General features: G+C 48.5%; 23 non-coding genes across 23 annotated transcripts; 14 read left to right on the plus strand and 9 right to left on the minus strand.

The window, feature by feature from the left end:
• The first annotated feature begins 201 nt into the window (after positions 1-201).
• Positions 202-274, plus strand: trnak-cuu (transfer RNA lysine (anticodon CUU)). Its single transcript has one exon. It is a non-coding gene; the product is annotated as a tRNA-Lys (tRNA).
• Positions 275-1,470: 1,196 nt separating this feature from the next.
• On the plus strand, positions 1,471-1,543 carry trnak-cuu (transfer RNA lysine (anticodon CUU)). Its single transcript has one exon. It is a non-coding gene; the product is annotated as a tRNA-Lys (tRNA).
• Positions 1,544-2,870: 1,327 nt separating this feature from the next.
• trnam-cau (transfer RNA methionine (anticodon CAU)) lies at positions 2,871-2,942 on the minus strand. Its single transcript has one exon. It is a non-coding gene; the product is annotated as a tRNA-Met (tRNA).
• Positions 2,943-3,201: 259 nt separating this feature from the next.
• Positions 3,202-3,274, plus strand: trnak-cuu (transfer RNA lysine (anticodon CUU)). Its single transcript has one exon. It is a non-coding gene; the product is annotated as a tRNA-Lys (tRNA).
• Positions 3,275-5,055: 1,781 nt separating this feature from the next.
• On the minus strand, positions 5,056-5,127 carry trnal-caa (transfer RNA leucine (anticodon CAA)). Its single transcript has one exon. It is a non-coding gene; the product is annotated as a tRNA-Leu (tRNA).
• Positions 5,128-5,386: 259 nt separating this feature from the next.
• trnak-cuu (transfer RNA lysine (anticodon CUU)) lies at positions 5,387-5,459 on the plus strand. The gene has a single exon. It is a non-coding gene; the product is annotated as a tRNA-Lys (tRNA).
• A 1,781-nt stretch (positions 5,460-7,240) lies between these two features.
• On the minus strand, positions 7,241-7,312 carry trnam-cau (transfer RNA methionine (anticodon CAU)). The gene has a single exon. It is a non-coding gene; the product is annotated as a tRNA-Met (tRNA).
• A 259-nt stretch (positions 7,313-7,571) lies between these two features.
• trnak-cuu (transfer RNA lysine (anticodon CUU)) lies at positions 7,572-7,644 on the plus strand. Its single transcript has one exon. It is a non-coding gene; the product is annotated as a tRNA-Lys (tRNA).
• Positions 7,645-8,517: 873 nt separating this feature from the next.
• Positions 8,518-8,589, minus strand: trnam-cau (transfer RNA methionine (anticodon CAU)). Its single transcript has one exon. It is a non-coding gene; the product is annotated as a tRNA-Met (tRNA).
• A 259-nt stretch (positions 8,590-8,848) lies between these two features.
• Positions 8,849-8,921, plus strand: trnak-cuu (transfer RNA lysine (anticodon CUU)). Its single transcript has one exon. It is a non-coding gene; the product is annotated as a tRNA-Lys (tRNA).
• A 1,658-nt stretch (positions 8,922-10,579) lies between these two features.
• trnak-cuu (transfer RNA lysine (anticodon CUU)) lies at positions 10,580-10,652 on the plus strand. The gene has a single exon. It is a non-coding gene; the product is annotated as a tRNA-Lys (tRNA).
• A 1,327-nt stretch (positions 10,653-11,979) lies between these two features.
• On the minus strand, positions 11,980-12,051 carry trnam-cau (transfer RNA methionine (anticodon CAU)). Its single transcript has one exon. It is a non-coding gene; the product is annotated as a tRNA-Met (tRNA).
• Positions 12,052-12,310: 259 nt separating this feature from the next.
• On the plus strand, positions 12,311-12,383 carry trnak-cuu (transfer RNA lysine (anticodon CUU)). The gene has a single exon. It is a non-coding gene; the product is annotated as a tRNA-Lys (tRNA).
• A 2,112-nt stretch (positions 12,384-14,495) lies between these two features.
• On the plus strand, positions 14,496-14,568 carry trnak-cuu (transfer RNA lysine (anticodon CUU)). Its single transcript has one exon. It is a non-coding gene; the product is annotated as a tRNA-Lys (tRNA).
• A 419-nt stretch (positions 14,569-14,987) lies between these two features.
• Positions 14,988-15,059, minus strand: trnam-cau (transfer RNA methionine (anticodon CAU)). The gene has a single exon. It is a non-coding gene; the product is annotated as a tRNA-Met (tRNA).
• A 259-nt stretch (positions 15,060-15,318) lies between these two features.
• trnak-cuu (transfer RNA lysine (anticodon CUU)) lies at positions 15,319-15,391 on the plus strand. The gene has a single exon. It is a non-coding gene; the product is annotated as a tRNA-Lys (tRNA).
• Positions 15,392-16,264: 873 nt separating this feature from the next.
• trnam-cau (transfer RNA methionine (anticodon CAU)) lies at positions 16,265-16,336 on the minus strand. The gene has a single exon. It is a non-coding gene; the product is annotated as a tRNA-Met (tRNA).
• Positions 16,337-16,595: 259 nt separating this feature from the next.
• On the plus strand, positions 16,596-16,668 carry trnak-cuu (transfer RNA lysine (anticodon CUU)). The gene has a single exon. It is a non-coding gene; the product is annotated as a tRNA-Lys (tRNA).
• A 1,658-nt stretch (positions 16,669-18,326) lies between these two features.
• Positions 18,327-18,399, plus strand: trnak-cuu (transfer RNA lysine (anticodon CUU)). Its single transcript has one exon. It is a non-coding gene; the product is annotated as a tRNA-Lys (tRNA).
• Positions 18,400-19,726: 1,327 nt separating this feature from the next.
• Positions 19,727-19,798, minus strand: trnam-cau (transfer RNA methionine (anticodon CAU)). Its single transcript has one exon. It is a non-coding gene; the product is annotated as a tRNA-Met (tRNA).
• Positions 19,799-20,057: 259 nt separating this feature from the next.
• On the plus strand, positions 20,058-20,130 carry trnak-cuu (transfer RNA lysine (anticodon CUU)). Its single transcript has one exon. It is a non-coding gene; the product is annotated as a tRNA-Lys (tRNA).
• An 873-nt stretch (positions 20,131-21,003) lies between these two features.
• trnam-cau (transfer RNA methionine (anticodon CAU)) lies at positions 21,004-21,075 on the minus strand. Its single transcript has one exon. It is a non-coding gene; the product is annotated as a tRNA-Met (tRNA).
• Positions 21,076-21,334: 259 nt separating this feature from the next.
• trnak-cuu (transfer RNA lysine (anticodon CUU)) lies at positions 21,335-21,407 on the plus strand. Its single transcript has one exon. It is a non-coding gene; the product is annotated as a tRNA-Lys (tRNA).
• The last annotated feature ends 2,674 nt before the right edge of the window (positions 21,408-24,081 follow it).

Raw genomic sequence — 24,081 nt, forward strand, 5'->3', positions numbered from 1 at the left:
CGCTCGTAGTTCGGCATGAACTGCAGCCTGTAACCCTCCCAAGAACTCTTTGGACCAGAATAGACGATTTGAGCCGAAGCCTCCGGATGGTGAATGCAGGCACGGAAGTCGGAAAGTATCGGACGCCCGTGCGTCCGTCAAGTGGCCGCATTTCCCCTTGCAGACTCCGGCGGGTTGTCTTGCTCTGCGGCCCCCCCAGTGGCCCGGCTAGCTCAGTCGGTAGAGCATGAGACTCTTAATCTCAGGGTCGTGGGTTCGAGCCCCACGTTGGGCGCCTCATTCTGCTTGTTGCCTTTCTTTATGGTAAGGAAGTGTAGAGTGGCGAAGGGGACGGTAAAAGCCTGCTGGTTCAGGAAGCAGGCTGATGTGTGCACTTGTTGTCAGTTGAGACCAACGACTGTCAATGCTAGCTTCACCCAGAGCTGTGATTTGCCTCGTCCTAGCCTTTCGCAAAGGCACGAGTTTGCAGGCTACATTGACATTCACAAATGTTGAAAGACAGAAATACAGATAGATAGGGATAGATAGATAGATGGATGGATGGATAAATATTCCTTCAGTCAGCGTGAGAAGCCTTTTACGATTGCTTAGAAAACGAACTTGCTGCTGCAGTTTTTCAAGTCCTCAAGTGCAGGTGAGGTCTCTGAGAGCATATGGCTTTCTGTTACGCAACGCAAAGGAATCTAAAAGTCATAGCAGAGAATGGTTTCGATCCATCGACCTCTGGGTTATGGGTTGCTTGTTGCCTTTCTTTATGGTAAGGAAGTGTAGAGTGGTGAAGGGGACGGTAAAAGCCTGCTGGTTCAGGAAGCAGGCTGATGTGTGCACTTGTTGTCAGTTGAGACCAACGACTGTCAATGCTAGCTTCACCCAGAGCTGTGATTTGCCTCGTCCTAGCCTTTCGCAAAGGCACGAGTTTGCAGGCTACATTGACATTCACAAATGTTGAAAGACAGAAATACAGATAGATAGGGATAGATAGATGGATGGATAAATATTCCTTCAGTCAGCGTGAGAAGCCTTTTACGATTGCTTAGAAAACGAACTTGCTGCTGCAGTTTTTCAAGTCCTCAAGTGCAGGTGAGGTCTCTGAGAGCATATGGCTTTCTGTTACGCAACGCAAAGGAATCTAAAAGTTATAGCAGAGAATGGTTTCAATCCATCGACCTCTGGGTTATGGGCCCAGCACGCTTCCGCTGCGCCACTCTGCTCACTTGTGGGAGCTGGCCTTCACGCAAAAGTGCCAATGATGTGCTCACGTCGAGCAGGCGCTCGTAGTTCGGCATGAACTGCAGCCTGTAACCCTCCCAAGAACTCTTTGGACCAGAATAGACGATTTGAGCCGAAGCCTCCGGATGGTGAATGCAGGCACGGAAGTCGGAAAGTATCGGACGCCCGTGCGTCCGTCAAGTGGCCGCATTTCCCCTTGCAGACTCCGGCGGGTTGTCTTGCTCTGCGGCCCCCCCAGTGGCCCGGCTAGCTCAGTCGGTAGAGCATGAGACTCTTAATCTCAGGGTCGTGGGTTCGAGCCCCACGTTGGGGGCCTCCTTCTGCTTGTTGCCTTTCTTTATGGTAAGGAAGTGTAGAGTGGCGAAGGGGACGGTAAAAGCCTGCTGGTTCAGGAAGCAGGCTGATGTGTGCACTTGTTGTCAGTTGAGACCAACGACTGTCAATGCTAGCTTCACCCAGAGCTGTGATTTGCCTCGTCCTAGCCTTTCGCAAAGGCACGAGTTTGCAGGCTACATTGACATTCACAAATGTTGAAAGACAGAAATACAGATAGATAGGGATAGATAGATAGATGGATGGATGGATAAATATTCCTTCAGTCAGCGTGAGAAGCCTTTTACGATTGCTTAGAAAACGAACTTGCTGCTGCAGTTTTTCAAGTCCTCAAGTGCAGGTGAGGTCTCTGAGAGCATATGGCTTTCTGTTACGCAACGCAAAGGAATCTAAAAGTCATAGCAGAGAATGGTTTCGATCCATCGACCTCTGGGTTATGGGTTGCTTGTTGCCTTTCTTTATGGTAAGGAAGTGTAGAGTGGTGAAGGGGACGGTAAAAGCCTGCTGGTTCAGGAAGCAGGCTGATGTGTGCACTTGTTGTCAGTTGAGACCAACGACTGTCAATGCTAGCTTCACCCAGAGCTGTGATTTGCCTCGTCCTAGCCTTTCGCAAAGGCACGAGTTTGCAGGCTACATTGACATTCACAAATGTTGAAAGACAGAAATACAGATAGATAGGGATAGATAGATAGATGGATGGATGGATAAATATTCCTTCAGTCAGCGTGAGAAGCCTTTTACGATTGCTTAGAAAACGAACTTGCTGCTGCAGTTTTTCAAGTCCTCAAGTGCAGGTGAGGTCTCTGAGAGCATATGGCTTTCTGTTACGCAACGCAAAGGAATCTAAAAGTCATAGCAGAGAATGGTTTCGATCCATCGACCTCTGGGTTATGGGTTGCTTGTTGCCTTTCTTTATGGTAAGGAAGTGTAGAGTGGCGAAGGGGACGGTAAAAGCCTGCTGGTTCAGGAAGCAGGCTGATGTGTGCACTTGTTGTCAGTTGAGACCAACGACTGTCAATGCTAGCTTCACCCAGAGCTGTGATTTGCCTCGTCCTAGCCTTTCGCAAAGGCACGAGTTTGCAGGCTACATTGACATTCACAAATGTTGAAAGACAGAAATACAGATAGATAGGGATAGATAGATAGATGGATGGATGGATAAATATTCCTTCAGTCAGCGTGAGAAGCCTTTTACGATTGCTTAGAAAACGAACTTGCTGCTGCAGTTTTTCAAGTCCTCAAGTGCAGGTGAGGTCTCTGAGAGCATATGGCTTTCTGTTACGCAACGCAAAGGAATCTAAAAGTCATAGCAGAGAATGGTTTCGATCCATCGACCTCTGGGTTATGGGCCCAGCACGCTTCCGCTGCGCCACTCTGCTCACTTGTGGGAGCTGGCCTTCACGCAAAAGTGCCAATGATGTGCTCACGTCGAGCAGGCGCTCGTAGTTCGGCATGAACTGCAGCCTGTAACCCTCCCAAGAACTCTTTGGACCAGAATAGACGATTTGAGCCGAAGCCTCCGGATGGTGAATGCAGGCACGGAAGTCGGAAAGTATCGGACGCCCGTGCGTCCGTCAAGTGGCCGCATTTCCCCTTGCAGACTCCGGCGGGTTGTCTTGCTCTGCGGCCCCCCCAGTGGCCCGGCTAGCTCAGTCGGTAGAGCATGAGACTCTTAATCTCAGGGTCGTGGGTTCGAGCCCCACGTTGGGCGCCTCCTACTGCTTGTTGCCTTTCTTTATGGTAAGGAAGTGTAGAGTGGCGAAGGGGACGGTAAAAGCCTGCTGGTTCAGGAAGCAGGCTGATGTGTGCACTTGTTGTCAGTTGAGACCAACGACTGTCAATGCTAGCTTCACCCAGAGCTGTGATTTGCCTCGTCCTAGCCTTTCGCAAAGGCACGAGTTTGCAGGCTACATTGACATTCACAAATGTTGAAAGACAGAAATACAGATAGATAGGGATAGATAGATAGATGGATGGATGGATAAATATTCCTTCAGTCAGCGTGAGAAGCCTTTTACGATTGCTTAGAAAACGAACTTGCTGCTGCAGTTTTTCAAGTCCTCAAGTGCAGGTGAGGTCTCTGAGAGCATATGGCTTTCTGTTACGCAACGCAAAGGAACCTAAAAGTCATAGCAGAGAATGGTTTCGATCCATCGACCTCTGGGTTATGGGTTGCTTGTTGCCTTTCTTTATGGTAAGGAAGTGTAGAGTGGTAAAGGGGACGGTAAAAGCCTGCTGGTTCAGGAAGCAGGCTGATGTGTGCACTTGTTGTCAGTTGAGACCAACGACTGTCAATGCTAGCTTCACCCAGAGCTGTGATTTGCCTCGTCCTAGCCTTTCGCAAAGGCACGAGTTTGCAGGCTACATTGACATTCACAAATGTTGAAAGACAGAAATACAGATAGATAGGGATAGATAGATAGATGGATGGATGGATAAATATTCCTTCAGTCAGCGTGAGAAGCCTTTTACGATTGCTTAGAAAACGAACTTGCTGCTGCAGTTTTTCAAGTCCTCAAGTGCAGGTGAGGTCTCTGAGAGCATATGGCTTTCTGTTACGCAACGCAAAGGAATCTAAAAGTCATAGCAGAGAATGGTTTCGATCCATCGACCTCTGGGTTATGGGTTGCTTGTTGCCTTTCTTTATGGTAAGGAAGTGTAGAGTGGCGAAGGGGACGGTAAAAGCCTGCTGGTTCAGGAAGCAGGCTGATGTGTGCACTTGTTGTCAGTTGAGACCAACGACTGTCAATGCTAGCTTCACCCAGAGCTGTGATTTGCCTCGTCCTAGCCTTTCGCAAAGGCACGAGTTTGCAGGCTACATTGATATTCACAAATGTTGAAAGACAGAAATACAGATAGATAGGGATAGATAGATAGATGGATGGATGGATAAATATTCCTTCAGTCAGCGTGAGAAGCCTTTTACGATTGCTTAGAAAACGAACTTGCTGCTGCAGTTTTTCAAGTCCTCAAGTGCAGGTGAGGTCTCTGAGAGCATATGGCTTTCTGTTACGCAACGCAAAGGAATCTAAAAGTCATAGCAGAGAATGGTTTCGATCCATCGACCTCTGGGTTATGGGTTGCTTGTTGCCTTTCTTTATGGTAAGGAAGTGTAGAGTGGCGAAGGGGACGGTAAAAGCCTGCTGGTTCAGGAAGCAGGCTGATGTGTGCACTTGTTGTCAGTTGAGACCAACGACTGTCAATGCTAGCTTCACCCAGAGCTGTGATTTGCCTCGTCCTAGCCTTTCGCAAAGGCACGAGTTTGCAGGCTACATTGACATTCACAAATGTTGAAAGACAGAAATACAGATAGATAGGGATAGATAGATAGATGGATGGATGGATAAATATTCCTTCAGTCAGCGTGAGAAGCCTTTTACGATTGCTTAGAAAACGAACTTGCTGCTGCAGTTTTTCAAGTCCTCAAGTGCAGGTGAGGTCTCTGAGAGCATATGGCTTTCTGTTACGCAACGCAAAGGAATCTAAAAGTCATAGCAGAGAATGGTTTCGATCCATCGACCTCTGGGTTTTGGGCCCAGCACGCTTCCGCTGCGCCACTCTGCTCACTTGTGGGAGCTGGCCTTCACGCAAAAGTGCCAATGATGTGCTCACGTCGAGCAGGCGCTCGTAGTTCGGCATGAACTGCAGCCTGTAACCCTCCCAAGAACTCTTTGGACCAGAATAGACGATTTGAGCCGAAGCCTCCGGATGGTGAATGCAGGCAAGGAAGTCGGAAAGTATCGGACGCCCGTGCGTCCGTCAAGTGGCCGCATTTCCCCTTGCAGACTCCGGCGGGTTGTCTTGCTCTACGGCCCCCCCAATGGCCCGGCTAGCTCAGTCGGTAGAGCATGAGACTCTTAATCTCAGGGTCGTGGGTTCGAGCCCCACGTTGGGCGCCTCCTTCTGCTTGTTGCCTTTCTTTATGGTAAGGAAGTGTAGAGTGGCGAAGGGGACGGTAAAAGCCTGCTGGTTCAGGAAGCAGGCTGATGTGTGCACTTGTTGTCAGTTGAGACCAACGACTGTCAATGCTAGCTTCACCCAGAGCTGTGATTTGCCTCGTCCTAGCCTTTCGCAAAGGCACGAGTTTGCAGGCTACATTGACATTCACAAATGTTGAAAGACAGAAATACAGATAGATAGGGATAGATAGATAGATGGATGGATGGATAAATATTCCTTCAGTCAGCGTGAGAAGCCTTTTACGATTGCTTAGAAAACGAACTTGCTGCTGCAGTTTTTCAAGTCCTCAAGTGCAGGTGAGGTCTCTGAGAGCATATGGCTTTCTGTTACGCAACGCAAAGGAATCTAAAAGTCATAGCAGAGAATGATTTCGATCCATCGACCTCTGGGTTATGGGTTGCTTGTTGCCTTTCTTTATGGTAAGGAAGTGTAGAGTGGCGAAGGGGACGGTAAAAGCCTGCTGGTTCAGGAAGCAGGCTGATGTGTGCACTTGTTGTCAGTTGAGACCAACGACTGTCAATGCTAGCTTCACCCAGAGCTGTGATTTGCCTCGTCCTAGCCTTTCGCAAAGGCACGAGTTTGCAGGCTACATTGACATTCACAAATGTTGAAAGACAGAAATACAGATAGATAGGGATAGATAGATAGATGGATGGATGGATAAATATTCCTTCAGTCAGCGTGAGAAGCCTTTTACGATTGCTTAGAAAACGAACTTGCTGCTGCAGTTTTTCAAGTCCTCAAGTGCAGGTGATGTCTCTGAGAGCATATGGCTTTCTGTTACGCAACGCAAAGGAATCTAAAAGTCATAGCAGAGAATGGTTTCGATCCATCGACCTCTGGGTTATGGGTTGCTTGTTGCCTTTCTTTATGGTAAGGAAGTGTAGAGTGGCGAAGGGGACGGTAAAAGCCTGCTGGTTCAGGAAGCAGGCTGATGTGTGCACTTGTTGTCAGTTGAGACCAACGACTGTCAATGCTAGCTTCACCCAGAGCTGTGATTTGCCTCGTCCTAGCCTTTCGCAAAGGCACGAGTTTGCAGGCTACATTGACATTCACAAATGTTGAAAGACAGAAATACAGATAGATAGGGATAGATAGATAGATGGATGGATGGATAAATATTCCTTCAGTCAGCGTGAGAAGCCTTTTACGATTGCTTAGAAAACGAACTTGCTGCTGCAGTTTTTCAAGTCCTCAAGTGCAGGTGAGGTCTCTGAGAGCATATGGCTTTCTGTTACGCAACGCAAAGGAATCTAAAAGTCATAGCAGAGAATGGTTTCGATCCATCGACCTCTGGGTTATGGGTTGCTTGTTGCCTTTCTTTATGGTAAGGAAGTGTAGAGTGGCAAAGGGGACGGTAAAAGCCTGCTGGTTCAGGAAGCAGGCTGATGTGTGCACTTGTTGTCAGTTGAGACCAACGACTGTCAATGCTAGCTTCACCCAGAGCTGTGATTTGCCTCGTCCTAGCCTTTCGCAAAGGCACGAGTTTGCAGGCTACATTGACATTCACAAATGTTGAAAGACAGAAATACAGATAGATAGGGATAGATAGATAGATGGATGGATGGATAAATATTCCTTCAGTCAGCGTGAGAAGCCTTTTACGATTGCTTAGAAAACGAACTGGCTGCTGCAGTTTTTCAAGTCCTCAAGTGCAGGTGAGGTCTCTGAGAGCATATGGCTTTCTGTTACGCAACGCAAAGGAATCTAAAAGTCATAGCAGAGAATGGTTTCGATCCATCGACCTCTGGGTTATGGGCCCAGCACGCTTCCGCTGCGCCACTCTGCTCACTTGTGGGAGCTGGCCTTCACGCAAAAGTGCCAATGATGTGCTCACGTCGAGCAGGCGCTCGTAGTTCGGCATGAACTGCAGCCTGTAACCCTCCCAAGAACTCTTTGGACCAGAATAGACGATTTGAGCCGAAGCCTCCGGATGGTGAATGCAGGCACGGAAGTCGGAAAGTATCGGACGCCCGTGCGTCCGTCAAGTGGCCGCATTTCCCCTTGCAGACTCCGGCGGGTTGTCTTGCTCTGCGGCCCCCCCAGTGGCCCGGCTAGCTCAGTCGGTAGAGCATGAGACTCTTAATCTCAGGGTCGTGGGTTCGAGCCCCACGTTGGGCGCCTCCTTCTGCTTGTTGCCTTTCTTTATGGTAAGGAAGTGTAGAGTGGCGAAGGGGACGGTAAAAGCCTGCTGGTTCAGGAAGCAGGCTGATGTGTGCACTTGTTGTCAGTTGAGACCAACGACTGTCAATGCTAGCTTCACCCAGAGCTGTGATTTGCCTCGTCCTAGCCTTTCGCAAAGGCACGAGTTTGCAGGCTACATTGACATTCACAAATGTTGAAAGACAGAAATACAGATAGATAGGGATAGATAGATAGATGGATGGATGGATAAATATTCCTTCAGTCAGCGTGAGAAGCCTTTTACGATTGCTTAGAAAACGAACTTGCTGCTGCAGTTTTTCAAGTCCTCAAGTGCAGGTGAGGTCTCTGAGAGCATATGGCTTTCTGTTACGCAACGCAAAGGAATCTAAAAGTCATAGCAGAGAATGGTTTCGATCCATCGACCTCTGGGTTATGGGTTGCTTGTTGCCTTTCTTTATGGTAAGGAAGTGTAGAGTGGCGAAGGGGACGGTAAAAGCCTGCTGGTTCAGGAAGCAGGCTGATGTGTGCACTTGTTGTCAGTTGAGACCAACGACTGTCAATGCTAGCTTCACCCAGAGCTGTGATTTGCCTCGTCCTAGCCTTTCGCAAAGGCACGAGTTTGCAGGCTACATTGACATTCACAAATGTTGAAAGACAGAAATACAGATAGATAGGGATAGATAGATAGATGGATGGATGGATAAATATTCCTTCAGTCAGCGTGAGAAGCCTTTTACGATTGCTTAGAAAACGAACTTGCTGCTGCAGTTTTTCAAGTCCTCAAGTGCAGGTGAGGTCTCTGAGAGCATATGGCTTTCTGTTACGCAACGCAAAGGAATCTAAAAGTCATAGCAGAGAATGGTTTCGATCCATCGACCTCTGGGTTATGGGCCCAGCACGCTTCCGCTGCGCCACTCTGCTCACTTGTGGGAGCTGGCCTTCACGCAAAAGTGCCAATGATGTGCTCACGTCGAGCAGGCGCTCGTAGTTCGGCATGAACTGCAGCCTGTAACCCTCCCAAGAACTCTTTGGACCAGAATAGACGATTTGAGCCGAAGCCTCCGGATGGTGAATGCAGGCACGGAAGTCGGAAAGTATCGGACGCCCGTGCGTCCGTCAAGTGGCCGCATTTCCCCTTGCAGACTCCGGCGGGTTGTCTTGCCCTGCGGCCCCCCCAGTGGCCTGGCTAGCTCAGTCGGTAGAGCATGAGACTCTTAATCTCAGGGTCGTGGGTTCGAGCCCCACGTTGGGCGCCTCCTTCTGCTTGTTGCCTTTCTTTATGGTAAGGAAGTGTAGAGTGGCGAAGGGGACGGTAAAAGCTTGCTGGTTCAGGAAGCAGGCTGATGTGTGCACTTGTTGTCAGTTGAGACCAACGACTGTCAATGCTAGCTTCACCCAGAGCTGTGATTTGCCTCGTCCTAGCCTTTCGCAAAGGCACGAGTTTGCAGGCTACATTGACATTCACAAATGTTGAAAGACAGAAATACAGATAGATAGGGATAGATAGATAGATGGATGGATGGATAAATATTCCTTCAGTCAGCGTGAGAAGCCTTTTACGATTGCTTAGAAAACGAACTTGCTGCTGCAGTTTTTCAAGTCCTCAAGTGCAGGTGAGGTCTCTGAGAGCATATGGCTTTCTGTTACGCAACGCAAAGGAATCTAAAAGTCATAGCAGAGAATGGTTTCGATCCATCGACCTCTGGGTTATGGGTTGCTTGTTGCCTTTCTTTATGGTAAGGAAGTGTAGAGTGGTGAAGGGGACGGTAAAAGCCTGCTGGTTCAGGAAGCAGGCTGATGTGTGCACTTGTTGTCAGTTGAGACCAACGACTGTCAATGCTAGCTTCACCCAGAGCTGTGATTTGCCTCGTCCTAGCCTTTCGCAAAGGCACGAGTTTGCAGGCTACATTGACATTCACAAATGTTGAAAGACAGAAATACAGATAGATAGGGATAGATAGATAGATGGATGGATGGATAAATATTCCTTCAGTCAGCGTGAGAAGCCTTTTACGATTGCTTAGAAAACGAACTTGCTGCTGCAGTTTTTCAAGTCCTCAAGTGCAGGTGAGGTCTCTGAGAGCATATGGCTTTCTGTTACGCAACGCAAAGGAATCTAAAAGTCATAGCAGAGAATGGTTTCGATCCATCGACCTCTGGGTTATGGGTTGCTTGTTGCCTTTCTTTATGGTAAGGAAGTGTAGAGTGGTGAAGGGGACGGTAAAAGCCTGCTGGTTCAGGAAGCAGGCTGATGTGTGCACTTGTTGTCAGTTGAGACCAACGACTGTCAATGCTAGCTTCACCCAGAGCTGTGATTTGCCTCGTCCTAGCCTTTCGCAAAGGCACGAGTTTGCAGGCTACATTGACATTCACAAATGTTGAAAGACAGAAATACAGATAGATAGGGATAGATAGATAGATGGATGGATGGATAAATATTCCTTCAGTCAGCGTGAGAAGCCTTTTACGATTGCTTAGAAAACGAACTTGCTGCTGCAGTTTTTCAAGTCCTCAAGTGCAGGTGAGGTCTCTGAGAGCATATGGCTTTCTGTTACGCAACGCAAAGGAATCTAAAAGTCATAGCAGAGAATGGTTTCGATGCATCGACCTCTGGGTTATGGGCCCAGCACGCTTCCGCTGCGCCACTCTGCTCACTTGTGGGAGCTGGCCTTCACGCAAAAGTGCCAATGATGTGCTCACGTCGAGCAGGCGCTCGTAGTTCGGCATGAACTGCAGCCTGTAACCCTCCCAAGAACTCTTTGGACCAGAATAGACGATTTGAGCCGAAGCCTCCGGATGGTGAATGCAAGCACCGAAGTCGGAAAGTATCGGACGCCCGTGCGTCCGTCAAGTGGCCGCATTTCCCCTTGCAGACTTCGGCGGGTTGTCTTGCCCTGCGGCCCCCCCAGTGGCCCGGCTAGCTCAGTCGGTAGAGCATGAGACTCTTAATCTCAGGGTCGTGGGTTCGAGCCCCACGTTGGGCATCTCCTTCTGCTTGTTGCCTTTCTTTATGGTAAGGAAGTGTAGAGTGGCGAAGGGGACGGTAAAAGCCTGCTGGTTCAGGAAGCAGGCTGATGTGTGCACTTGTTGTCAGTTGAGACCAACGACTGTCAATGCTAGCTTCACCCAGAGCTGTGATTTGCCTCGTCCTAGCCTTTCGCAAAGGCACGAGTTTGCAGGCTACATTGACATTCACAAATGTTGAAAGACAGAAATACAGATAGATAGGGATAGATAGATAGATGGATGGATGGATAAATATTCCTTCAGTCAGCGTGAGAAGCCTTTTACGATTGCTTAGAAAACGAACTTGCTGCTGCAGTTTTTCAAGTCCTCAAGTGCAGGTGAGGTCTCTGAGAGCATATGGCTTTCTGTTATGCAACGCAAAGGAATCTAAAAGTCATAGCAGAGAATGGTTTCGATCCATCGACCTCTGGGTTATGGGTTGCTTGTTGCCTTTCTTTATGGTAAGGAAGTGTAGAGTGGTGAAGGGGACGGTAAAAGCCTGCTGGTTCAGGAAGCAGGCTGATGTGTGCACTTGTTGTCAGTTGAGACCAACGACTGTCAATGCTAGCTTCACCCAGAGCTGTGATTTGCCTCGTCCTAGCCTTTCGCAAAGGCACGAGTTTGCAGGCTACATTGACATTCACAAATGTTGAAAGACAGAAATACAGATAGATAGGGATAGATAGATAGATGGATGGATGGATAAATATTCCTTCAGTCAGCGTGAGAAGCCTTTTACGATTGCTTAGAAAACGAACTTGCTGCTGCAGTTTTTCAAGTCCTCAAGTGCAGGTGAGGTCTCTGAGAGCATATGGCTTTCTGTTACGCAACGCAAAGGAATCTAAAAGTCATAGCAGAGAATGGTTTCGATCCATCGACCTCTGGGTTATGGGTTGCTTGTTGCCTTTCTTTATGGTAAGGAAGTGTAGAGTGGCGAAGGGGACGGTAAAAGCCTGCTGGTTCAGGAAGCAGGCTGATGTGTGCACTTGTTGTCAGTTGAGACCAACGACTGTCAATGCTAGCTTCACCCAGAGCTGTGATTTGCCTCGTCCTAGCCTTTCGCAAAGGCACGAGTTTGCAGGCTACATTGACATTCACAAATGTTGAAAGACAGAAATACAGATAGATAGGGATAGATAGATAGATGGATGGATGGATAAATATTCCTTCAGTCAGCGTGAGAAGCCTTTTACGATTGCTTAGAAAACGAACTTGCTGCTGCAGTTTTTCAAGTCCTCAAGTGCAGGTGAGGTCTCTGAGAGCATATGGCTTTCTGTTACGCAACGCAAAGGAATCTAAAAGTCATAGCAGAGAATGGTTTCGATCCATCGACCTCTGGGTTATGGGCCCAGCACGCTTCCGCTGCGCCACTCTGCTCACTTGTGGGAGCTGGCCTTCACGCAAAAGTGCCAATGATGTGCTCACGTCGAGCAGGCGCTCGTAGTTCGGCATGAACTGCAGCCTGTAACCCTCCCAAGAACTCTTTGGACCAGAATAGACGATTTGAGCCGAAGCCTCCGGATGGTGAATGCAGGCACGGAAGTCGGAAAGTATCGGACGCCCGTGCGTCCGTCAAGTGGCCGCATTTCCCCTTGCAGACTCCGGCGGGTTGTCTTGCCCTGCGGCCCCCCCAGTGGCCCGGCTAGCTCAGTCGGTAGAGCATGAGACTCTTAATCTCAGGGTCGTGGGTTCGAGCCCCACGTTGGGCACCTCCTTCTGCTTGTTGCCTTTCTTTATGGTAAGGAAGTGTAGAGTGGCGAAGGGGACGGTAAAAGCCTGCTGGTTCAGGAAGCAGGCTGATGTGTGCACTTGTTGTCAGTTGAGACCAACGACTGTCAATGCTAGCTTCACCCAGAGCTGTGATTTGCCTCGTCCTAGCCTTTCGCAAAGGCACGAGTTTGCAGGCTACATTGACATTCACAAATGTTGAAAGACAGAAATACAGATAGATAGGGATAGATAGATAGATGGATGGATGGATAAATATTCCTTCAGTCAGCGTGAGAAGCCTTTTACGATTGCTTAGAAAACGAACTTGCTGCTGCAGTTTTTCAAGTCCTCAAGTGCAGGTGAGGTCTCTGAGAGCATATGGCTTTCTGTTACGCAACGCAAAGGAATCTAAAAGTCATAGCAGAGAATGGTTTCGATCCATCGACCTCTGGGTTATGGGTTGCTTGTTGCCTTTCTTTATGGTAAGGAAGTGTAGAGTGGTGAAGGGGACGGTAAAAGCCTGCTGGTTCAGGAAGCAGGCTGATGTGTGCACTTGTTGTCAGTTGAGACCAACGACTGTCAATGCTAGCTTCACCCAGAGCTGTGATTTGCCTCGTCCTAGCCTTTCGCAAAGGCACGAGTTTGCAGGCTACATTGACATTCACAAATGTTGAAAGACAGAAATACAGATAGATAGGGATAGATAGATAGATGGATGGATGGATAAATATTCCTTCAGTCAGCGTGAGAAGCCGTTTACGATTGCTTAGAAAACGAACTTGCTGCTGCAGTTTTTCAAGTCCTCAAGTGCAGGTGAGGTCTCTGAGAGCATATGGCTTTCTGTTACGCAACGCAAAGGAATCTAAAAGTCATAGCAGAGAATGGTTTCGATCCATCGACCTCTGGGTTATGGGTTGCTTGTTGCCTTTCTTTATGGTAAGGAAGTGTAGAGTGGTGAAGGGGACGGTAAAAGCCTGCTGGTTCAGGAAGCAGGCTGATGTGTGCACTTGTTGTCAGTTGAGACCAACGACTGTCAATGCTAGCTTCACCCAGAGCTGTGATTTGCCTCGTCCTAGCCTTTCGCAAAGGCACGAGTTTGCAGGCTACATTGACATTCACAAATGTTGAAAGACAGAAATACAGATAGATAGGGATAGATAGATAGATGGATGGATGGATAAATATTCCTTCAGTCAGCGTGAGAAGCCTTTTACGATTGCTTAGAAAACGAACTTGCTGCTGCAGTTTTTCAAGTCCTCAAGTGCAGGTGAGGTCTCTGAGAGCATATGGCTTTCTGTTACGCAATGCAAAGGAATCTAAAAGTCATAGCAGAGAATGGTTTCGATCCATCGACCTCTGGGTTATGGGTTGCTTGTTGCCTTTCTTTATGGTAAGGAAGTGTAGAGTGGTGAAGGGGACGGTAAAAGCCTGCTGGTTCAGGAAGCAGGCTGATGTGTGCACTTGTTGTCAGTTGAGACCAACGACTGTCAATGCTAGCTTCACCCAGAGCTGTGATTTGCCTCGTCCTAGCCTTTCGCAAAGGCACGAGTTTGCAGGCTACATTGACATTCACAAATGTTGAAAGACAGAAATACAGATAGATAGGGATAGATAGATAGATGGATGGATGGATAAATATTCCTTCAGTCAGCGTGAGAAGCCTTTTACGATTGCTTAGAAAACGAACTTGCTGCTGCAGTTTTTCAAGTCCTCAAGTGCAGGTGAGGTCTCTGAGAGCATATGGCTTTCTGTTACGCAACGCAAAGGAGTCTAAAAGTCATAGCAGAGAATGGTTTCAATCCATCGACCTCTGGGTTATGGGCCCAGCACGCTTCCGCTGCGCCACTCTGCTCACTTGTGGGAGCTGGCCTTCACGCAAAAGTGCCAATGATGTGCTCACGTCGAGCAGGCGCTCGTAGTTCGGCATGAACTGCAGCCTGTAACCCTCCCAAGAACTCTTTGGACCAGAATAGACGATTTGAGCCGAAGCCTCCGGATGGTGAATGCAGGCACGGAAGTCGGAAAGTATCGGACGCCCGTGCGTCCGTCAAGTGGCCGCATTTCCCCTTGCAGACTCCGGCGGGTTGTCTTGCCCTGCGGCCCCCCCAGTGGCCCGGCTAGCTCAGTCGGTAGAGCATGAGACTCTTAATCTCAGGGTCGTGGGTTCGAGCCCCACGTTGGGCACCTCCTTCTGCTTGTTGCCTTTCTTTATGTTAAGGAAGTGTAGAGTGGCGAAGGGGACGGTAAAAGCCTGCTGGTTCAGGAAGCAGGCTGATGTGTGCACTTGTTGTCAGTTGAGACCAACGACTGTCAATGCTAGCGTCACCCAGAGCTGTGATTTGCCTCGTCCTAGCCTTTCGCAAAGGCACGAGTTTGCAGGCTACATTGACATTCACAAATGTTGAAAGACAGAAATACAGATAGATAGGGATAGATAGATAGATGGATGGATGGATAAATATTCCTTCAGTCAGCGTGAGAAGCCTTTCACGATTGCTTAGAAAACGAACTTGCTGCTGCAGTTTTTCAAGTCCTCAAGTGCAGGTCAGGTCTCTGAGAGCATATGGCTTTCTGTTACGCAACGCAAAGGAATCTAAAAGTCATAGCAGAGAATGGTTTCGATCCATCGACCTCTGGGTTATGGGCCCAGCACGCTTCCGCTGCGCCACTCTGCTCACTTGTGGGAGCTGGCCTTCACGCAAAAGTGCCAATGATGTGCTCACGTCGAGCAGGCGCTCGTAGTTCGGCATGAACTGCAGCCTGTAACCCTCCCAAGAACTCTTTGGACCAGAATAGACGATTTGAGCCGAAGCCTCCGGATGGTGAATGCAGGCACGGAAGTCGGAAAGTATCGGACGCCCGTGCGTCCGTCAAGTGGCCGCATTTCCCCTTGCAGACTCCGGCGGGTTGTCTTGCTCTGCGGCCCCCCCAGTGGCCCGGCTAGCTCAGTCGGTAGAGCATGAGACTCTTAATCTCAGGGTCGTTGGTTCGAGCCCCACGTTGGGCGCCTCCTTCTGCTTGTTGCCTTTCTTTATGGTAAGGAAGTGTAGAGTGGCGAAGGGGACGGTAAAAGCCTGCTGGTTCAGGAAGCAGGCTGATGTGTGCACTTGTTGTCAGTTGAGACCAACGACTGTCAATGCTAGCTTCACCCAGAGCTGTGATTTGCCTCGTCCTAGCCTTTCGCAAAGGCACGAGTTTGCAGGCTACATTGACATTCACAAATGTTGAAAGACAGATATACAGATAGATAGGGATAGATAGATAGATGGATGGATGGATAAATATTCCTTCAGTCAGCGTGAGAAGCCTTTTACGATTGCTTAGAAAACGAACTTGCTGCTGCAGTTTTTCAAGTCCTCAAGTGCAGGTGAGGTCTCTGAGAGCATATGGCTTTCTGTTACGCAACGCAAAGGAATCTAAAAGTCATAGCAGAGAATGGTTTCGATCCATCGACCTCTGGGTTATGGGTTGCTTGTTGCCTTTCTTTATGGTAAGGAAGTGTAGAGTGGTGAAGGGGACGGTAAAAGCCTGCTGGTTCAGGAAGCAGGCTGATGTGTGCACTTGTTGTCAGTTGAGACCAACGACTGTCAATGCTAGCTTCACCCAGAGCTGTGATTTGCCTCGTCCTAGCCTTTCGCAAAGGCACGAGTTTGCAGGCTACATTGACATTCACAAATGTTGAAAGACAGAAATACAGATAGATAGGGATAGATAGATAGATGGATGGATGGATAAATATTCCTTCAGTCAGCGTGAGAAGCCTTTTACGATTGCTTAGAAAACGAACTTGCTGCTGCAGTTTTTCAAGTCCTCAAGTGCAGGTGAGGTCTCTGAGAGCATATGGCTTTCTGTTACGCAACGCAAAGGAATCTAAAAGTCATAGCAGAGAATGGTTTCGATCCATCGACCTCTGGGTTATGGGCCCAGCACGCTTCCGCTGCGCCACTCTGCTCACTTGTGGGAGCTGGCCTTCACGCAAAAGTGCCAATGATGTGCTCACGTCGAGCAGGCGCTCGTAGTTCGGCATGAACTGCAGCCTGTAACCCTCCCAAGAACTCTTTGGACCAGAATAGACGATTTGAGCCGAAGCCTCCGGATGGTGAATGCAGGCACGGAAGTCGGAAAGTATCGGACGCCCGTGCGTCCGTCAAGTGGCCGCATTTCCCCTTGCAGACTCTGGCGGGTTGTCTTGCTCTGCGGCCCCCCCAGTGGCCCGGCTAGCTCAGTCGGTAGAGCATGAGACTCTTAATCTCAGGGTCGTGGGTTCGAGCCCCACGTTGGGCGCCTCCTTCTGCTTGTTGCCTTTCTTTATGGTAAGGAAGTGTAGAGTGGCGAAGGGGACGGTAAAAGCCTGCTGGTTCAGGAAGCAGGCTGATGTGTGCACTTGTTGTCAGTTGAGACCAACGACTGTCAATGCTAGCTTCACCCAGAGCTGTGATTTGCCTCGTCCTAGCCTTTCGCAAAGGCACGAGTTTGCAGGCTACATTGACATTCACAAATGTTGAAAGACAGAAATACAGATAGATAGGGATAGATAGATAGATGGATGGATGGATAAATATTCCTTCAGTCAGCGTGAGAAGCCTTTTACGATTGCTTAGAAAACGAACTTGCTGCTGCAGTTTTTCAAGTCCTCAAGTGCAGGTGAGGTCTCTGAGAGCATATGGCTTTCTGTTACGCAACGCAAAGGAATCTAAAAGTCATAGCAGAGAATGGTTTCGATCCATCGACCTCTGGGTTATGGGTTGCTTGTTGCCTTTCTTTATGGTAAGGAAGTGTAGAGTGGCGAAGGGGACGGTAAAAGCCTGCTGGTTCAGGAAGCAGGCTGATGTGTGCACTTGTTGTCAGTTGAGACCAACGACTGTCAATGCTAGCTTCACCCAGAGCTGTGATTTGCCTCGTCCTAGCCTTTCGCAAAGGCACGAGTTTGCAGGCTACATTGACATTCACAAATGTTGAAAGACAGAAATACAGATAGATAGGGATAGATAGATAGATGGATGGATGGATAAATATTCCTTCAGTCAGCGTGAGAAGCCTTTTACGATTGCTTAGAAAACGAACTTGCTGCTGCAGTTTTTCAAGTCCTCAAGTGCAGGTGAGGTCTCTGAGAGCATATGGCTTTCTGTTACGCAACGCAAAGGAATCTAAAAGTCATAGCAGAGAATGGTTTCGATCCATCGACCTCTGGGTTATTGGTTGCTTGTTGCCTTTCTTTATGGTAAGGAAGTGTAGAGTGGTGAAGGGGACGGTAAAAGCCTGCTGGTTCAGGAAGCAGGCTGATGTGTGCACTTGTTGTCAGTTGAGACCAACGACTGTCAATGCTAGCTTCACCCAGAGCTGTGATTTGCCTCGTCCTAGCCTTTCGCAAAGGCACGAGTTTGCAGGCTACATTGACATTCACAAATGTTGAAAGACAGAAATACAGATAGATAGGGATAGATAGATAGATGGATGGATGGATAAATATTCCTTCAGTCAGCGTGAGAAGCCTTTTACGATTGCTTAGAAAACGAACTTGCTGCTGCAGTTTTTCAAGTCCTCAAGTGCAGGTGAGGTCTCTGAGAGCATATGGCTTTCTGTTACGCAACGCAAAGGAATCTAAAAGTCATAGCAGAGAATGGTTTCGATCCATCGACCTCTGGGTTATGGGCCCAGCACGCTTCCGCTGCGCCACACTGCTCACTTGTGGGAGCTGGCCTTCACGCAAAAGTGCCAATGATGTGCTCACGTCGAGCAGGCGCTCGTAGTTCGGCATGAACTGCAGCCTGTAACCCTCCCAAGAACTCTTTGGACCAGAATAGACGATTTGAGCCGAAGCCTCCGGATGGTGAATGCAGGCACGGAAGTCGGAAAGTATCGGACGCCCGTGCGTCCGTCAAGTGGCCGCATTTCCCCTTGCAGACTCCGGCGGGTTGTCTTGCTCTGCGGCCCCCCCAGTGGCCCGGCTAGCTCAGTCGGTAGAGCATGAGACTCTTAATCTCAGGGTCGTGGGTTCGAGCCCCACGTTGGGCGCCTCCTTCTGCTTGTTGCCTTTCTTTATGGTAAGGAAGTGTAGAGTGGCGAAGGGGACGGTAAAAGCCTGCTGGTTCAGGAAGCAGGCTGATGTGTGCACTTGTTGTCAGTTGAGACCAACGACTGTCAATGCTAGCTTCACCCAGAGCTGTGATTTGCCTCGTCCTAGCCTTTCGCAAAGGCACGAGTTTGCAGGCTACATTGACATTCACAAATGTTGAAAGACAGAAATACAGATAGATAGGGATAGATAGATAGATGGATGGATGGATAAATATTCCTTCAGTCAGCGTGAGAAGCCTTTTACGATTGCTTAGAAAACGAACTTGCTGCTGCAGTTTTTCAAGTCCTCAAGTGCAGGTGAGGTCTCTGAGAGCATATGGCTTTCTGTTACGCAACGCAAAGGAATCTAAAAGTCATAGCAGAGAATGGTTTCGATCCATCGACCTCTGGGTTATGGGTTGCTTGTTGCCTTTCTTTATGGTAAGGAAGTGTAGAGTGGCGAAGGGGACGGTAAAAGCCTGCTGGTTCAGGAAGCAGGCTGATGTGTGCACTTGTTGTCAGTTGAGACCAACGACTGTCAATGCTAGCTTCACCCAGAGCTGTGATTTGCCTCGTCCTAGCCTTTCGCAAAGGCACGAGTTTGCAGGCTACATTGACATTCACAAATGTTGAAAGACAGAAATACAGATAGATAGGGATAGATAGATAGATGGATGGATGGATAAATATTCCTTCAGTCAGCGTGAGAAGCCTTTTACGATTGCTTAGAAAACGAACTTGCTGCTGCAGTTTTTCAAGTCCTCAAGTGCAGGTGAGGTCTCTGAGAGCATATGGCTTTCTGTTACGCAACGCAAAGGAATCTAAAAGTCATAGCAGAGAATGGTTTCGATCCATCGACCTCTGGGTTATGGGTTGCTTGTTGCCTTTCTTTATGGTAAGGAAGTGTAGAGTGGTGAAGGGGACGGTAAAAGCCTGCTGGTTCAGGAAGCAGGCTGATGTGTGCACTTGTTGTCAGTTGAGACCAACGACTGTCAATGCTAGCTTCACCCAGAGCTGTGATTTGCCTCGTCCTAGCCTTTCGCAAAGGCACGAGTTTGCAGGCTACATTGACATTCACAAATGTTGAAAGACAGAAATACAGATAGATAGGGATAGATAGATAGATGGATGGATGGATAAATATTCCTTCAGTCAGCGTGAGAAGCCTTTTACGATTGCTTAGAAAACGAACTTGCTGCTGCAGTTTTTCAAGTCCTCAAGTGCAGGTGAGGTCTCTGAGAGCATATGGCTTTCTGTTACGCAACGCAAAGGAATCTAAAAGTCATAGCAGAGAATGGTTTCGATCCATCGACCTCTGGGTTATGGGCCCAGCACGCTTCCGCTGCGCCACTCTGCTCACTTGTGGGAGCTGGCCTTCACGCAAAAGTGCCAATGATGTGCTCACGTCGAGCAGGCGCTCGTAGTTCGGCATGAACTGCAGCCTGTAACCCTCCCAAGAACTCTTTGGACCAGAATAGACGATTTGAGCCGAAGCCTCCGGATGGTGAATGCAGGCACGGAAGTCGGAAAGTATCGGACGCCCGTGCGTCCGTCAAGTGGCCGCATTTCCCCTTGCAGACTCCGGCGGGTTGTCTTGCTCTGCGGCCCCCCCAGTGGCCCGGCTAGCTCAGTCGGTAGAGCATGAGACTCTTAATCTCAGGGTCGTGGGTTCGAGCCCCACGTTGGGCGCCTCCTTCTGCTTGTTGCCTTTCTTTATGGTAAGGAAGTGTAGAGTGGCGAAGGGGACGGTAAAAGCCTGCTGGTTCAGGAAGCAGGCTGATGTGTGCACTTGTTGTCAGTTGAGACCAACGACTGTCAATGCTAGCTTCACCCAGAGCTGTGATTTGCCTCGTCCTAGCCTTTCGCAAAGGCACGAGTTTGCAGGCTACATTGACATTCACAAATGTTGAAAGACAGAAATACAGATAGATAGGGATAGATAGATAGATGGATGGATGGATAAATATTCCTTCAGTCAGCGTGAGAAGCCTTTTACGATTGCTTAGAAAACGAACTTGCTGCTGCAGTTTTTCAAGTCCTCAAGTGCATGTGAGGTCTCTGAGAGCATATGGCTTTCTGTTACGCAACGCAAAGGAATCTAAAAGTCATAGCAGAGAATGGTTTCGATCCATCGACCTCTGGGTTATGGGTTGCTTGTTGCCTTTCTTTATGGTAAGGAAGTGTAGAGTGGCGAAGGGGACGGTAAAAGCCTGCTGGTTCAGGAAGCAGGCTGATGTGTGCACTTGTTGTCAGTTGAGACCAACGACTGTCAATGCTAGCTTCACCCAGAGCTGTGATTTGCCTCGTCCTAGCCTTTCGCAAAGGCACGAGTTTGCAGGCTACATTGACATTCACAAATGTTGAAAGACAGAAATACAGATAGATAGGGATAGATAGATAGATGGATGGATGGATAAATATTCCTTCAGTCAGCGTGAGAAGCCTTTTACGATTGCTTAGAAAACGAACTTGCTGCTGCAGTTTTTCAAGTCCTCAAGTGCAGGTGAGGTCTCTGAGAGCATATGGCTTTCTGTTACGCAACGCAAAGGAATCTAAAAGTCATAGCAGAGAATGGTTTCGATCCATCGACCTCTGGGTTATGGGCCCAGCACGCTTCCGCTGCGCCACTCTGCTCACTTGTGGGAGCTGGCCTTCACGCAAAAGTGCCAATGATGTGCTCACGTCGAGCAGGCGCTCGTAGTTCGGCATGAACTGCAGCCTGTAACCCTCCCAAGAACTCTTTGGACCAGAATAGACGATTTGAGCCGAAGCCTCCGGATGGTGAATGCAGGCACGGAAGTCGGAAAGTATCGGACGCCCGTGCGTCCGTCAAGTGGCCGCATTTCCCCTTGCAGACTCCGGCGGGTTGTCTTGCTCTGCGGCCCCACCAGTGGCCCGGCTAGCTCAGTCGGTAGAGCATGAGACTCTTAATCTCAGGGTCGTGGGTTCGAGCCCCACGTTGGGCGCCTCCTTCTGCTTGTTGCCTTTCTTTATGGTAAGGAAGTGTAGAGTGGCGAAGGGGACGGTAAAAGCCTGCTGGTTCAGGAAGCAGGCTGATGTGTGCACTTGTTGTCAGTTGAGACCAACGACTGTCAATGCTAGCTTCACCCAGAGCTGTGATTTGCCTCGTCCTAGCCTTTCGCAAAGGCACGAGTTTGCAGGCTACATTGACATTCACAAATGTTGAAAGACAGAAATACAGATAGATAGGGATAGATAGATAGATGGATGGATGGATAAATATTCCTTCAGTCAGCGTGAGAAGCCTTTTACGATTGCTTAGAAAACGAACTTGCTGCTGCAGTTTTTCAAGTCCTCAAGTGCAGGTGAGGTCTCTGAGAGCATATGGCTTTCTGTTACGCAACGCAAAGGAATCTAAAAGTCATAGCAGAGAATGGTTTCGATCCATCGACCTCTGGGTTATGGGTTGCTTGTTGCCTTTCTTTATGGTAAGGAAGTGTAGAGTGGCGAAGGGGACGGTAAAAGCCTGCTGGTTCAGGAAGCAGGCTGATGTGTGCACTTGTTGTCAGTTGAGACCAACGACTGTCAATGCTAGCTTCACCCAGAGCTGTGACTTGCCTCGTCCTAGCCTTTCGCAAAGGCACGAGTTTGCAGGCTACATTGACATTCACAAATGTTGAAAGACAGAAATACAGATAGATAGGGATAGATAGATAGATGGATGGATGGATAAATATTCCTTCAGTCAGCGTGAGAAACCTTTTACGATTGCTTAGAAAACGAACTTGCTGCTGCAGTTTTTCAAGTCCTCAAGTGCAGGTGAGGTCTCTGAGAGCATATGGCTTTCTGTTACGCAACGCAAAGGAATCTAAAAGTCATAGCAGAGAATGGTTTCGATCCATCGACCTCTGGGTTATGGGTTGCTTGTTGCCTTTCTTTATGGTAAGGAAGTGTAGAGTGGCGAAGGGGACGATAAAAGCCTGCTGGTTCAGGAAGCAGGCTGATGTGTGCACTTGTTGTCAGTTGAGACCAACGACTGTCAATGCTAGCTTCACCCAGAGCTGTGATTTGCCTCGTCCTAGCCTTTCGCAAAGGCACGAGTTTGTAGGCTACATTAACATTCACAAATGTTGAAAGACAGAAATACAGATAGATAGGGATAGATAGATAGATGGATGGATGGATAAATATTCCTTCAGTCAGCGTGAGAAGCCTTTTACGATTGCTTAGAAAACGAACTTGCTGCTGCAGTTTTTCAAGTCCTCAAGTGCAGGTGAGGTCTCTGAGAGCATATGGCTTTCTGTTACGCAACGCAAAGGAATCTAAAAGTCATAGCAGAGAATGGTTTCGATCCATCGACCTCTGGGTTATGGGTTGCTTGTTGCCTTTCTTTATGGTAAGGAAGTGTAGAGTGGCGAAGGGGACGGTAAAAGCCTGCTGGTTCAGGAAGCAGGCTGATGTGTGCACTTGTTGTCAGTTGAGACCAACGACTGTCAATGCTAGCTTCACCCAGAGCTGTGATTTGCCTCGTCCTAGCCTTTCGCAAAGGCACGAGTTTGCAGGCTACATTGACATTCACAAATGTTGAAAGACAGAAATACAGATAGATAGGGATAGATAGATAGATGGATGGATGAATAAATATTCCTTCAGTCAGCGTGAGAAGCCTTTTACGATTGCTTAGAAAACGAACTTGCTGCTGCAGTTTTTCAAGTCCTCAAGTGCAGGTGAGGTCTCTGAGAGCATATGGCTTTCTGTTACGCAACGCAAAGGAATCTAAAAGTCATAGCAGAGAATGGTTTCGATCCATCGACCTCTGGGTTATGGGTTGCTTGTTGCCTTTCTTTATGGTAAGGAAGTGTAGAGTGGTGAAGGGGACGGTAAAAGCCTGCTGGTTCAGGAAGCAGGCTGATGTGTGCACTTGTTGTCAGTTGAGACCAACGACTGTCAATGCTAGCTTCACCCAGAGCTGTGATTTGCCTCGTCCTAGCCTTTCGCAAAGGCACGAGTTTGCAGGCTACATTGACATTCACAAATGTTGAAAGACAGAAATACAGATAGATAGGGATAGATAGATAGATGGATGGATGGATAAATATTCCTTCAGTCAGCGTGAGAAGCCTTTTACGATTGCTTAGAAAACGAACTTGCTGCTGCAGTTTTTCAAGTCCTCAAGTGCAGGTGAGGTCTCTGAGAGCATATGGCTTTCTGTTACGCAACGCAAAGGAATCTAAAAGTCATAGCAGAGAATGGTTTCGATCCATCGACCTCTGGGTTATGGGTTGCTTGTTGCCTTTCTTTATGGTAAGGAAGTGTAGAGTGGCGAAGGGGACGGTAAAAGCCTGCTGGTTCAGGAAGCAGGCTGATGTGTGCACTTGTTGTCAGTTGAGACCAACGACTGTCAATGCTAGCTTCACCCAGAGCTGTGATTTGCCTCGTCCTAGCCTTTCGCAAAGGCACGAGTTTGCAGGCTACATTGACATTCACAAATGTTGAAAGACAGAAATACAGATAGATAGGGATAGATAGATAGATGGATGGATGGATAAATATTCCTTCAGTCAGCGTGAGAAGCCTTTTACGATTGCTTAGAAAACGAACTTGCTGCTGCAGTTTTTCAAGTCCTCAAGTGCAGGTGAGGTCTCTGAGAGCATATGGCTTTCTGTTACGCAACGCAAA

Source organism: Amia ocellicauda, chromosome 12 (assembly GCF_036373705.1).
Source record: "Amia ocellicauda isolate fAmiCal2 chromosome 12, fAmiCal2.hap1, whole genome shotgun sequence".
NCBI lineage: Eukaryota > Metazoa > Chordata > Actinopteri > Amiiformes > Amiidae > Amia > Amia ocellicauda.